General features: G+C 33.2%; 1 long non-coding RNA gene across 1 annotated transcript; it reads left to right on the plus strand.

The window, feature by feature from the left end:
* The first annotated feature begins 3,619 nt into the window (after positions 1-3,619).
* On the plus strand, positions 3,620-5,265 carry LOC110228592. The gene is made up of 3 exons (XR_002332064.1): positions 3,620-3,714; positions 4,076-4,961; positions 5,039-5,265. It is a non-coding gene; the product is annotated as an uncharacterized LOC110228592 (long non-coding RNA).
* Positions 5,266-15,408: the final 10,143 nt, after the last annotated feature.

The raw sequence follows: 15,408 nt of genomic DNA on the forward strand, positions 1-15,408 counted from the left end.
TCATATGAATAATGTGGTAAATTATATATTTTAACATATACAGTTACAAATAATTTCAATTTTGAAAAAAATAGTTGCTTTATATTTAAAAATTTATTATACCCACAAAATTGGAAAAAAAAAACATAACATGTTCTTATAAGTCAACCAACATTAAAAAACATATTCATAATTTAATAATATACTAGATCCTGACCCGCACATACTTGCTGGATTTCATATTTTAAGAAATTTGTTGTAATAAATTTTTATTAAATATATGATTATTTTGTTGTTTTAGTGACAGATATTGTATTGGATAAATTATAATGTACACAGAAAAGTATAAAATGTTATTTATGTTGCTTATGACACAATAGCAACCATAAGTCATTTTTTGGAGTTTGAAATCGAAGAGTAGATTAGAATAAAATCTTAGATTGAAATATAATATAAGTTAGATTGATGTAAAAAAATATTATATAGTTATAGTATCTATAACATAAACTCATAACAGTTGGTTGAAATATTTGAAATAATAATGATTTTAATAGTATTTTAAAATTCGTAACAATCAAACGGTCGGACCAAGATCAATGGTTAGATAGATTTTTATTAAACTTGTGAACATTAAACTTGTAGACTATCAAACCGTATATAAAACCGTTAAAATGATTAAACGTTTGCGAGAAATAGAAATATTTAGAGATAGACGTAATTCCCATTCAATTTTATCATGTTCCATTATATCTTACCCGTTCTCAAATTTATGTCTCATTAAAAACGCATTTCTAATATAAGACAAATTTTGTATTCCCGATTAGAAACAGGACGTGACGGAAACAAAAATTCTCAATATCCTGTTTGGGACAAACACAAATATAAGTCATAGTATATTTTTATATGATATGATATAATAAAAAAGTTAGATTGATGTTAAAAAAGTTATTTATATAGTTATAGTATCTATAACCAAAACTCATATTAGTTGGTTGAAATATTTGAAATAATAATGATTTTAGTAGTATTTTAAAATTCGTAACAATCAAACGGTCGGACCGTGATCAAAATGAATCGAGTTAATGGTCAGATAAATTTTTATTAAACTTGTGAACATTAAACTTGTAAACTATCAAACCGTAGATAAAACCGTTAAAATGATTAAATACGTTTGCGAGAAATAGATATATTTAGAGATAGGCGTAATTTCCATTCAATTTTATCATGTTCCATTATATCTTACATGTTCTCTAACTTATATCTCATAAGAGAATGCATTTCTAATATAAGAGAAATTTTGTATTCTCGATTAGAAACAGGACGTGACGGAAACAAAAATTATCGATATCTTGTTTGGGACAAACACAAATATAATTCATAGTATTTTTATATGATGATATAATAAAAAATAGTAAATTAATTGACTTCTTTATTCTCATTGTTTTATATTTTGTTTATAAATATTAAATTACATTTGTTTGTTTTTTAAATTTAACTATTATAGAACATACTATAATAACAATATTTATTATTTTGAATATTTTTATGCTATTAAATTGAAAACACATGTTACATATTTGATTGCAAACGTTAATTTGTTTGAATTGTAACTTGTTCTAATCTAAAATCTATGTTTTTATCCCGTCCTGTCTCCTTCCATGTCGTTCATGTTTCGTAATTCCTATTCTCGTTATATTACATTAAATATCATTTTCCGAGTTTATTTTTGCTTATCTTTAAACACCATACAATATACGGTTGTAAGTTTTGGGGATTAACATATGTTTTGTTAAAATTTGTAAACATACCGTAAATTAAAACATGAAAACAAATTGAAAAAATAATGATCTATCAACTAATCTTAACAAAATCATAAAACTAAGAATAAATTAAAAAGTAGCTTGTAATTAATTAAATAAGTCATCTTGATTTGAATTCAATAGTTCCTTAAATTTATTTTAATGTTATTTGAAAAAGAAAATAATCAATTCTAAAAGAACGTGTATTCCAAAATATTGTAACAATTTGATACAAAATAAAATAATTTATTTGATTTGAAATTGAATAATTTATTTGGAGATATAGTAAATATTATAGTACGTTTTAAAAATATATTAAAAATTTAGGTTAGTTATATATATTTAAAATAATGAAAACTACCCATTTAAAAAAAAATATAATCTAAAATTTTATATCATTTAAACTCTAATTAAATGTTAAATATTTTAATTAGATTAGATTGCCATTTTCTAAAACAAATATTATCTTACGAAAATAATTTAGTTTATATATATGCAATTTCAAATTAAATATACACAATTACCTCTTTCGGTTTATTAATTTTCCTTCTTCAAATTTAAAAATATCAATGACATTTTTTGTAATTATTTACCTTTAATAAGGTTATATTTTATCTAACGCTTCCCAATTAATAGTATAAATCTACATTATTAATATCATAAACTTTTATAGATTGGTAACATTGTTGATAAATATTTCTCGTTGCAAAATTGATAATATCGTTGATAAATAATTATAATTTTAATATTTACCAACCCGCAAATATTTAATTTTATTTAAAAAAATATTATTTCTATTATTAATTTAGTTTAGTTGCTAATAATTTAACGTTTACATCTATACTATTAATTGTTTACATATTACTATTTGACAAATACAATATTAGATGGAATGTATGTCACATATTTTATTTTGGGGCTTTTGCAAAAATGCCCATTTTTCAATGCCACTTTTCAAAAATGCCTCTTCTTTAAAACCTTATAAAAAATGCTCTTAAAAATATAAGATTTACGCAAATATTTATGTAACATTATTAAAACATACACAAACTACATTTCTATGTATCTAAAATCTTATAAATATTTTATAAATACCTTATAAATGCATTTTAAATACCTTTAAAATATCTTGTAAAACCTTTGAAAAACCTTAAAAATCCTTTAAAATAACTTGTAAAACCTTTTAAAACACCTTATAAAACCTTATAAATACTTGGATCGAGTCTTCAAGTAGTAGTTACAATCCATAAGTACCTTATAAACCTAATAAAACTTTATAAAAATTTCAGATTTAAAAAGGGGCATTTTTGAAAATAGTCATCTAAAAGGGGCATTTTTGAAAAGGGGCACACCAAAAGGGGCATTTTTAACAATTTCCCTATTTGTATTTGTTTTGGCTATGTACTGAATTTTTTATATTTGGTAAATGAGAAAATATCAGAATATAGTTATAAATATTATTACTTAGATTTTATTGGTAAAATATTTTGTATTTTTCAATTAATGACAATCGATTTATGTTGATTTTTTTTGTTTTATCTCTAACAAATTGAAAAATCCAAAATATTTCGATTTATATTCGAAATAAATATATTGATGCTGAATATTCAGTTATTATTTAATATTTAATGTTGTTTCCTTTTTTATTTTTGTAGACAAATCATACCAAAAATATTGACGAAGCAAATCTCAGAATATATTGGATCATTTAATCTCGTTATTTGTTATTTAATCTCGTTATTTGTTGGTTAGTTTTGCCAATTTCCCTTAATAATATAGATTCAAGACGTCAGAAGAAACTTAAAAAAAAAAAAAAAAACCCTACGGCAGTATCAATCGCCGTCGTGTTCTGTAAAGGAGATGATATGTCTGATCTTTGTGTTTACCTTGATCAATTCTTACTTGTCTGTTTGTTCACCGAATTCGCTTCTTTCATGTGCGTCTTCTTGCCCCTTTTCTTCTAGGGTTTGTTTCGATGAATTCGAATTTGGATTTTAGTTCAATAGATAAAGAATCTGAATTTTTTTCTCAAATTTGATGCTTCTTAGTGTTAGTGTTACTGATAGTGATATTGTTAATGTTGGTTGCAAACTTGCAATGTGTTTATTAGTAGTAACTAGTAAGTAGTTAAGCTCAAATTTGATGATCCCTTCATGCTTACTTTCAATTCGATTATTGATTTTTCTATATCCTGGAGAAGAAAGCTTGAACCTTTAAGTTTTGTTTTTGGGTTTAAATTGAACCTTAAAGCTTTGACCTTTAAATTGAACTCTCTCTTTTTCTTTTTCATGTTTCAGGTACCACTAGTAATGGGTTCAATGAATTGTCTTACAAATGAGCTTCTTGTCCAAATCTTGTCATTCCTTCCCACTAAAGAAGCTACTTCAACATCTCTTCTCTCCAAGAGGTGGAGGACTCTGTTTACTTTCAGTCCTACTCTTGACTTTGACAACTCCATCCTTTTGCAATCCAAGAAGCCTAAAATACTCAAAAGAGTTTCCGGGATTTCGTGGATAGTACATTGGCTTTACAAGGCGGTAAGGGTATAAAGTCGTTCTCATTAAAGTCTATAGAAACACTTGGAGATGTAAATGGCGTGGTTGATGTAAACCGCTGGATATGTAATGCCGTGGAACACGGTGTCTCTGAGCTTCAACTACGGATAGACTGTACTAGGCGGTGTTTTATCCCATCCGAAATCTTCACCAGCACCACACTGGTTAAGCTGTCATTGGTAACACAAAGTTACATCCCAATTCTACCTACGGGTTATCTCTCCCAGCACTAAAGGTTCTCTTCCTTGATTCAAATTGGTTTGAATTTCCTCAATTCGTAATGCTTCTCACTGCTTGCCCTGTACTTGAGGACTTAACCATATATCAGAAACCTCATTCAGTTGGAATGCCATACGACATATCCAGCAAATCCATTAAGAGACTCTCAGTTACCTATACATGTTCTCTTTTTGCTGATTATCCCATGAAATTATTTAACACACCGAGTGTTATCGACCTCTACTACTCTGATTATGTTCGGCATCGGTATCCAAATTGTAATTTCGATTCACTTGCCAAAGCTACACTGGATATTCATTTCTTAGATTATAATGTCGCTGATGTGACAGAGCTCCTCAGTGGGATACGCAACGTCAGGACCCTTCACTTGACTTCTTCTACTGTTGAGGTCAGTTTCAGTGTATGGTTTCTCATCATCTTTATGGTTAGAAACAGGAAAACATTCTTTGTGTGTGTGTGTTTCAGGTGATTTTGTTATGCTGCAAGGGGGAAATACCAGTGTTCGAGAACCTCATTAGTTTAGAGTTTTCGGGTAAAACACGAAAGTGGAAATTTCTTCTGCCATTTATGCTAGAGCGTTGTCCAAACCTAAACACTCTTGTTCTCTCGGTATGAAGCAAACCCTGAACGAATCGTTCTTATTTTGTATACATGAAATTAAAGTAGTCTCTCCTCTTAATGCTTCAGGGTCTGGATCGACATCAGTGTTAATCAAGAAGACATTTAACACTAACTAAGTCATAGTTAAGGGTTAAATGTAGGTTACTTGGGTTACTCGGGTTACAGGTTACTTGGGTTACTCGGGTTACAGGTTACTTGGGTTACTCGGGTTACAAGTCTGAATGAGGGTGCTATTGGTCTTTGTGCACAACCCATAAACCCTAGAGAGTGTGTTCTCATATAAAAGCACTTGTGTGCCTCCACTTTGTAATACAATGTTTTATCTTTTAATAACAACACTTTTCTCTCAACTATGATTCTTTATTAATCCAAATTTCCGCTCAAACTCTCTCTCAATCTTAACATGGTATCAGAGCAAGATCCTCATTCTAAACTCTAAATCCTTTCTATTCTCCTTTCTATTTCTCTTTAAATCTCTGGCCTTGAATCTCTGATTTTCGTATCTCTGTTCTTCCTCATCTTGGTTGCTATTATCCAACGGTTAAAGAAAAGTACTCTTGTTCATTTGTTCTCTAAACTCAAACCTGTTTCACTAAATCTATTTCTCTTGTATCCGTTGTGCACTCATGGAGAATTTCTCACACTTCAAAAGGATAGTGATTCCGGTTACACTCAACGGTGAAAACTACCTCTTATGGGCTCGCTCGGCGAAGAATAACTTGGGTAGCTGTGGATTATGGAACCACATTGAAGCCATCAAAGGGAAGAAAGATCCCTCGATTGAAATCGAAGAAGAAGACGGAAAAGAAGAGAAAGAACTCACTCCCGAAGAGGAGAAGTGGGCTCAAGAAGACCAAGTAGCGCTTGTGGCCCTTCAAAATTCTCTTGAGACGTCTATACTACAAGCTTACTCCTACTGCGAGAGACCTAAAGAACTATGGGATACACTCAAGAATGTGTATGGCGATGTCTCAAACTTGACTCGGGTGTTTGAAGTCAAGAGAGCAATCAACAACTTACACATGGAGGATCTCGACTTCAAGAAGTACTTTGGAAAGTACCGATCTCTCCTAGCTGAGCTCGAAATGCTAAGACCTCCAACAATCAAACCAAAAGAGCTAGCCATGAGGCGAGAGCAAGACAATGTTTTTGGCTTGCTTTTGGGTCTAAGTCCAAATCTCAACGGACTAGTTCAACATATCCTAAGAGGAGATGAACTACCAACTCTAGATGGGGCATGTTCCCAAATCCAAAGGGAGATTGGTGGTCTTGGCTTGTTCTACAAGGGAGATCTACCCACGGCCAACAAAGGAACTCTTCAAGGGAAAGAGGAAACACCGGTGGCAAGCAAAGGAGTGTTTAAACCAAATGAAGATCGAAGAAACTTGGTGTGTGAGCATTGTAAACGAAAGGGTCATATTAAAGAAAAATGTTGGATACTTCATCCTCATCTAAAGCCAAGCAAATTCAAGGAACCAAGAGCTCACATGGCCGAAGGTTCTAGCTCGGGTCAAGGAGAGAGTGGTAACAAGGGAGTCTCAGGTCAAGAGCTAGCTTTGGTTCCAACTACACATATCTCTCAAGGAGATATAGTGATGAAAAAGGCGGACTTGGAAGCATTATTTCAAGCCATGGCCTCTAAGCTCAACGCTAATAATGGTATCTCTCTCTACTCTAGTATTTCGAGCACTTCTAATGATCACTATGTTGTTAATTCGGGTGCCTCTCACCATATTGTTAAAAATGCTAAGTTACTTGAGAATATAAAATCCACTAGTGGTCATGTTGCTACCGCCAATGGCAATAGAGTAAACATAGAAGGCATAGGTCAAATTAACTTATTTGATAAGAAATCCGAAGCTTTCTATATGCCCCAATTCACTAGTAACCTCCTTTCGGTGAAAAAGGTAACAAAAGACTTGAATTGTTATGTAAAATTTGGACCTAACGATGTGCATTTTCAGGATATTAAGAGTGGGAAACTACTTGGAAAGGGAGACACTACGGATGATCTTTATATGCTTAAGGCTTATCCATTACAAAGTACTTCAAGTGTTTCGGTCTTAAATCAAGTTCCTTTATCTATGAATGCCACACTAGAAGATTTATGACATTTTCGTTTAGGTCATCCTCATTCGAGGGCTTTAAGTTTAATTTTCCCAAATGTTGTTTTTGATAACTCTAGATGTGAGGCTTGTATCCTTGGCAAACATTGCAAGGCTGTTTTTCCAAACTCTAAAACTATTAATGAAAAATGCTTTGATTTAGTTCATTCGGATGTATGGACCGCACCTTGTATCTCAAGGGACCATAACAAGTATTTTGTGACTTTCATTGATGAAAAATCAAAATATACTTGGCTCACTTTGCTCCCTTCTAAAGACCGTGTACTTGATGCGTTCCAAAACTTCCAAAATCATATAACTAACCAATATAATGCTAAGATCAAAGTGTTTAGGTCGGATAATGGAGGAGAGTATACAAGTCAAGCATTCAAGATCATCTCACAAGACATGGGATCATTCATCAAACAAGTTGTCCATATACACCACAACAAAATGGTGTGGCCGAGAGGAAGAATCGACATTTGATGGAAGTGGCGAGATCCATGATGTTTCATCATAATGTACCAAAACGTTTTTGGGGAGACGCGGTGTTATACGCGTGCTATCTAATCAACCGGATCCCTACAAAGATCCTACAAAATGCATCACCATTTGAGGTAATTAATAAGTCTAAGCCTTCTCTAGATCACTTACGTGTTTTTGGGAGTGTTTGCTTTGTTCTAGTTCCCGGAGATCAAAGAAACAAGCTTGAACCGAAAAGCACAAAGTGTATGTTTCTCGGCTACTCTACTACTCAAAAGGGATACAAGTGCTTCAATCCTTCTACAAATAGGATGTTGGTATCAAGAGACGTTAAATTCTTCGAAGAACAAAGCTACTTTGAAACAAAGAGTTGGGACAATGTCAAAGACATCTCGGATAGTCCCTCGGATCGAGCAAAGAGCTTAGAGTTCATCATCCAACATCTTGGTAATCCGGCACCTACGGCTGAAGCGTCTTCTCCCCAACCTGCTCACAGCAGCCCTCAGCATGGTTACAATGATTATACTGTACCTACCGGAAATCAAACACCATCGGGTCCTTCTCAAAGCAATATGACCGGACAAGACTTGGAGAACTCCTCAGACCATGACAATGACAATGACACTATTCTTCATACAGCTCCGGTTCCCCGACGAAGCACACGCCCTCGCAATCCTCCGGAAATGTGGAGAGACAATCAGTTTCATTACCCGGCTAATCAAGTCACTTACCCCATTCAACAAGTTTGCTCGATTGACCTTCTTCCTGAAGAACATAGAGCTTTTATCAGTAAGCTAGATGTGGAATTCATACCACAAAGCTATGAAGAAGCCAAGGAAAGAAAGGAATGGACTAATGCTGTGGATGATGAGGTTCATGCTATGGTTAGGAATCATACTTGGGATGAAGAAGAGCTTCCACCAGGGAAGAAGTGTGTGAGTTCAAAATGGGTTTTCACCATAAAGTATAAGAGTGATGGTGAAATTGAGAGATATAAGGCTAGGCTAGTGGCAAGAGGGTTTACTCAGACATATGGTGAAGACTATAGAGAAACTTTTGCGCCAGTAGCTAAGCAACACACAGTCAAGGTTGTTCTTTCTCTAGCGGTGAATTTGGATTGGGAAGTGTGGCAGATGAATGTCAAGAACGCTTTTCTTCAGGGGGAGTTAGAAGAAGAAGTGTATATGATACCACCTCCGGGTTTAGAGGATACAGTGGCTCCAGGGAAGGTGTTAAGACTTCGAAAAGCTATTTATGGCCTCAAACAATCCCCAAGAGCTTGGTATCACAAGCTGAGTTCAACCTTGCTTAGAGAAGGCTTCAAAAGGTCACATTCTGATCACACTTTGTTCACTAAACAGGATAATCAAGGAATTGTAGTAGTTTTGATCTATGTTGATGACTTGATTATCTCTGGAAGTAACAAAGCAGGTATTCAAGCTACCAAGTCTTCTTTACACTCTGCTTTTGATATTAAAGATTTGGTTGTTTTGAAGTATTTCTTAGGGATTGAGGTGTGTAGATCCAAGGAGGGACTGTTTCTCTCACAAAGGAAATACGCTCTTGATCTTCTAAAATTTACAGGAAAGCTTGGAGCTAAACCAGTAGATACACCACTCGAGCAAGGGTACAAGGTCAATCGAAAGGGGGAAAAAGATGACACTCCTTATCATTGCCCCGAACAATACCGAAGACTCGTGGGTAAGCTTATCTACTTGACATATACTCGACCTGATTTATCTTTTGCTGTGAATCAGGTAGCTCAACACATGCAAGCTCCCACTGTTTATCATTGGAGTTTGGTGGAGAGAATTTTGAGATATATCAAAGGAAGTCCCGGCAAAGGCATATGGATGGGAAGAAACTCTAGCACAGAGATTGTTGGATATTGCGATGCAGATTACAATGGGGATCGCAACACAAGACAATCAACAACGGATTTTTGTACATTCATTGGTGGGAATCTTGTGACTTGGAAGTCGAAGAAGCAGAAAGTGGTCTCTTGTTCGAGTGCTGAAGCAGAGTATAGAGCTATGAAGAAACTCACAAACGAGTTAACATGGCTAAAGGCTTTGTTAAAGGACTTTGGGATCGAGCAGAAGACTCCAATCACTTTTCATAGTGACAATCAAGCGGCCATCCACATTGCTACCAATCCCGTGTTCCACGAGAGGACCAAGCACATAGAGACGGATTGCCACAAGACAAGAGAGAAGATAGAAGATGGTACGATTCTCCCTTGTTACACTAAGAGTTCGGACCAATTGGCCGATATCTTTACCAAGGCAGCAAGTAACCAAGTTTGCCAATTTATTCATGGTAAACTTGGTCTTGTAGACCTGACACATCCTTGAAAAATATTCTCCAACTTGTAGGGATAATACTCTTTTTCCCTAAGCTTGGTTTTGTCCCACGTGGTTTTCCAAGCTTAGGTTTTTAATGAGGTTATTCATACAAGTGCCAAGTTTATACACAATTGGGCATTGTGGTATAAACTTGAGGGGGAGTGTTAATCAAGAAGACATTTAACACTAACTAAGTCATAGTTAAGGGTTAAATGTAGGTTACTTGGGTTACTCGGGTTACAGGTTACTTGGGTTACTCGGGTTACAGGTTACTTGGGTTACTCGGGTTACAAGTCTGAATGAGGGTGCTATTGGTCTTTGTGCACAACCCATAAACCCTAGAGAGTGTGTTCTCATATAAAAGCACTTGTGTGCCTCCACTTTGTAATACAATGTTTTATCTTTTAATAACAACACTTTTCTCTCAACTATGATTCTTCATTAATCCAAATTTCCGCTCAAACTTTCTCTCAATCTTAACAATCAGTTTGTGGGGTTTCGCATTCCTTCAAACAATCAAGTAAAGATGCTAAGTATCATGCAGTATCAAGGAAGTGCGCGCGAGCTGAAACTCATTAGTCATTTCTTAATGAAAATGGAGTGTCTTGAAGTTTTGAATGTTCATGTTTCATCTGCAATGGATGACCCCAAAAAGCTGCAACTCACAGAGGACCTGTTGAACCTTCCCACAGCTTCAGCCAAGCTCAATATACAAGTCTTGTGAACATCATCATCCGTAAGTTATTATTGTTGGGCGAATCGTAAAAACGAGAAAAATGTTTTAGTCACCATGTTTAGTGATCTCTGAGCTACTTTGCTCCATACAAGCTTTTGGCTTCTTGAACAGTTGTGGTTCCTTTTATGAGATAATTACGTTGAGCAGTTCCCAATCTAGATAAAAAGTTGCATATCACCAAGAGAATATTCATAGGTATATGGACATCTTAACTTTTGAAATTTTTTAAATACTTCCATTTTTTGAGGTAAAATAAAGGTAAACTAGGTGATTGCCCGCGCAAATGCGCGGGAATAATGCTGTGTGAATGGTAAAATCATGTGAGATAAGGGGTTGTTTAGGTGTTAGTGTAAGAAAATATGGTAAATTTTTTAGGGTTTAGTGTAATAAAATATGGTAAATGTTGAAATTAAAAAATTCAATAATATTATAAATGCTAAGAAAATAATAATAAATCATCTTCTAAACAAAATTGCAAGAAAATAAGAAATCAACGAACATCATCATTCCATGGCATTCTCTTTGCGTGTGACGATATGTACTTGGTCGTTTTCAGGATTCATGACATCCGATTGAGAACACCAGAAACAGTTAACGTTCAGTCGCCAACTTTAGAGTTTTGATTGTGAACGGAAAAAAACCAAAAAATAATTACCAATAAAGCATCTCGTCGGTAATATTGACTATTTATTGTCAAACTCATCAATCTGCAAATGATTTATACGTTTATCAAGTTGTCTTTCATCGGATTGCAGAAAACCGTCAATTTTGTATCTCTTGTTTTGTTATCATGGTTATAGCCACACTCATCAATGAGAAAATAATTTTTACGTTTATCAAGAGCTCTTTTATTACGTTGCAGAAACACATCAATTTTTCTTTATCATGGTTATAGCCAAACTCATCAATCCGCAAATGATATTTACGGTTTTTAAAGGAATTTTTATAACGATGCAGAAAACCGTCAATTTTACCCATTTTTCCGTTATAATGGTTATAGCAAAACTCTTCAATTAGGAAATAATTTATACATTTATGAAGAGCTCTTTCATCAAACAGGAGAAAACCGTCAATTTTCATCTCTTTTCTTTTTGTTATCATGGTTATAGCCAAACTCATAATCAGCAAATGATTTCTACGTTTGTCAATAGTTTTTTCGTGAGCATGTAGAAAACCGTCAATTTTGCTCCTTTTTTGTTATCATTGTTATAGCCAAACTCATCAATCATCAAACGATTTCTAGGTTTATAAAGATCTCTTTCATTAGACTGTAGAAAGCCGTCAATTTTGGTTCTCTTATTTTGTTTTCATGGTTATAGCCAAACACATCAATGAGCAATTAATTTCTATGTTTATCAAGTTCTTTTTCATGAGCTTGCAGAAAACCGTCAATTTTGTTCATTATTTTTCGTTATTATAGTTATAGTCAAACTCATCAATCTGCAAATGATTTCTATGTTTATCAAGTTCTCTTTCATCGGATTGCGGAAAGCCGTCAATTTTGTATCACTTGTTTTGTTATCATGGTTATAGCAGCACTCATCAATGAGCAAATAAATTTTACGTTTATCAAGGGCTCTTTCATTACGTTGCAGAAACCCATCAACTTTTTATTTTTTAATCATGGTTATAGCCAAACTCATCAATCAGCAAATAATTTCTACGATTGTCAATAGTTTATTCGTGAGCCTGTAGAAAACTGTCAATTTTGCTCCTTTTTCGTTATCATTGTTATAGCCAAAATCATTAATCATCAAACGATTTCTAGGTTTATAAAGGTCTTTTTCCTTAGACTATAGAAAGCCGTCAATTCTGGTTCTGTTGTTTTGTTATCATGGTTATAGCCAAACACATCAATGAGCAAATAATTTCTACGTTTATCAAGTTCTTTTTATGAACTTGCAGAAAACCGTCAATTTTGTTCATTTTTTTCGTTATTATATTTATAGTCAAACTCATCAATCTGCAAATGATTTTTATTATTGTCAAGTTCTCTTTCATCGGATTGAAGAAAGCCGTCAATTTTGTCTCTCTTGTTTTGTTATCATGGTTATAGCCAAACTCATCAATGAGCAAATAATTTTTACATTTATCAAGGGCTCTTTCATTACGTTGCAGAAACCCATCACACTTTTTTTTTTTAATCATGGTTATAGCCAAACTCATCAATCAGCAAATGATATTTATGGGTATCAAGGGCATTTATAAAGTTGAAGAAAACTGTCAATTTTACCCATTTTCCGTTATAATGGTTATAGTAAAACTCTTCACTTAGCAAATAATTTATACATTTATCAAGAGCTCTTCCATCAAATAGAAGAAAGCCGTCAATTTTGCTTTCTTGTTTTTTGTTATCCTGGTTATAGCCAAACTCACCATCAACAAATAATTTCTACGTTTATCAAGAGCTTTTTCATGAGGCTGCATAAAATTTTCATTTTTGATCTTCTTGTTTTTTTATCATGGTTATAAACTTATAAATCAGAAAATAATTTCTACGTTTATCAATAGGTGTTTCATTAGGCTATAAAAAAACTGTTAGTTTCGCTCAGTTTTTTTGTTATCATGGTTATAGCCTATCTCATCAAGGAGCAAATGATTTCTACGTTTATCAAGAGCTCTTACATCATCCTGTAAAAACTTATCAATTTTGCTCATTTCCCATTATAATGGGTATAGCAAAACTTTTCAATCAGAAAACGATTTCTACGTTTATCAAGAGCTATTTCATGAGACTACAAAAAACCGTCAAATCTTCTCCTCTTTTTTTGTTATCATGGTTATAGCCAAATTCATCATCAGTAAATGATTTCTACGTTTGTCAATATTTTTTTCGTGAGCCTGCAGAAAACCGTCAATTTTGCTCCTTTTTCGTTATCATTGTTATAGCCAAACTCATCAATCAGCAAACGATTTTTAGGTTTATCAAGATATCTTTCATTAAACAATAGAAAGCCGTCAATTCTGGTTCTCTTGTTTTGTTATCATGGTTATAGCCAAACACATCAATGAGCAAATAATTTCTACGTTTATCAAGTTCTTTTTTATGAACTTGTAGAAAACCGTCAATTTTGTTCATTGTTTTTGTTATTATAGTTATAGTCAAACTCATCAATCTGCAAATGATTTCTATGTTTATCAACTTTTCTTTCATCGGATTGTATAAAGCCGTCAATTTTGTCTCTCTTGTTTTGTTATCATGGTTATAGCCACACTTATCAATGAGCAAATAATATTTACGTTTATCAAGGGCTCTTTCATTACAGTGCAGAAACCCATCAACTTTTTTTTTTAATCATGGTTATAGCCAAACTCATCAATCAGCAAATGATATTTATATATATCAAGGGCATTTTTATAAAATTGCAGAAAACTGTCAATTTTACCCATTTTCCGTTATAATTGTTATAGCAAAACTCTTCAATTAGCAAATGATTTATACATTTATCAAGAGTTCTTTAATCAAATAGGAGAAAACCGTCAATTTTGCTCTCTTTTTTTTGGTATCCTGGTTATAGCCAAACTCATCATCAACAAACAATTTCTACGTTTATCAAGAGCTTTTTCATGAGGCTGCATAAAACCATCATTTTTGCTCTTCTTGTTTTTTTATCATGGTTATAAACTCCTAAATCAGAAAATAATTTATACGTTTAACAATAGGTGTTTCATTATGCTGTAAAAAAACCGTTAGTTTCGCTCATTTTTTTGTTATCATGCTTATAGCGAAACTCATGATCAGTAAATGATTTATACGTTTGTCAATAGTTTTTTCGTGATCCTGCAGAAAACCGTCAATTTTGCTCCTTTTTCGTTATAGTTGTTATAGCCAAACTCATCAATCAGCAAACGATTTCTAGGTTTATCAAGATCTCTTTCATTAGACTATAGAAAGCCGTCAATTCTTGGTTCTTTTGTTTTGTTATCATGGTTATAGCCAAACACATCAATGAGCAAATAATTTCTACGTTTATCAAGTTCTTTTTCATGAGCTTGCAGAAAACATTCAATTTTGGTCATTGTTTTTCGTTATTATAGTTATAGTAAAACTCATCAATCTGCAAATGATTTCTATGTTTATCAAATTCTCTTTCATCGGATTATAGAAAGCCGTCAATTTTGCCTCTCTTGTTTTGTTATCATAGTTATAGCCACACTCATCAATGAGCAAATAATATTTATGTTTATCAAGTGCTCTTTCATTACGTTAAAGAAACCCTTCAACATTTTTTTCTTATATGATGGTTATAGCCAAACTCATCAATCAGCAAATGATATTTTTGGTTATCAAGGGCATTTTTATAAAGTTGCAGAAAACTGTCAATTTTACCCATTTCCGTTATAATGGTTATAGCAAAACTCTTCAATTAGCAAATAATTTATACATTTATCTTGAACTCTGTCATCAAATAGGAGAAAACCGTCAATTTTGCTCTTTTGTTTTTTGTTTTTCGGGTGATAGCCAAACTCAGCTTCTCTAACTGATTTCCGCGTTCTTCAAGCGCTATTTCATGAGGCTGCATAAAACCTTCATGGGTGCTGTTC

This window comes from Arabidopsis lyrata, assembly GCF_000004255.2.
Source record: "Arabidopsis lyrata subsp. lyrata unplaced genomic scaffold ARALYscaffold_5, whole genome shotgun sequence".
NCBI lineage: Eukaryota > Viridiplantae > Streptophyta > Magnoliopsida > Brassicales > Brassicaceae > Arabidopsis > Arabidopsis lyrata.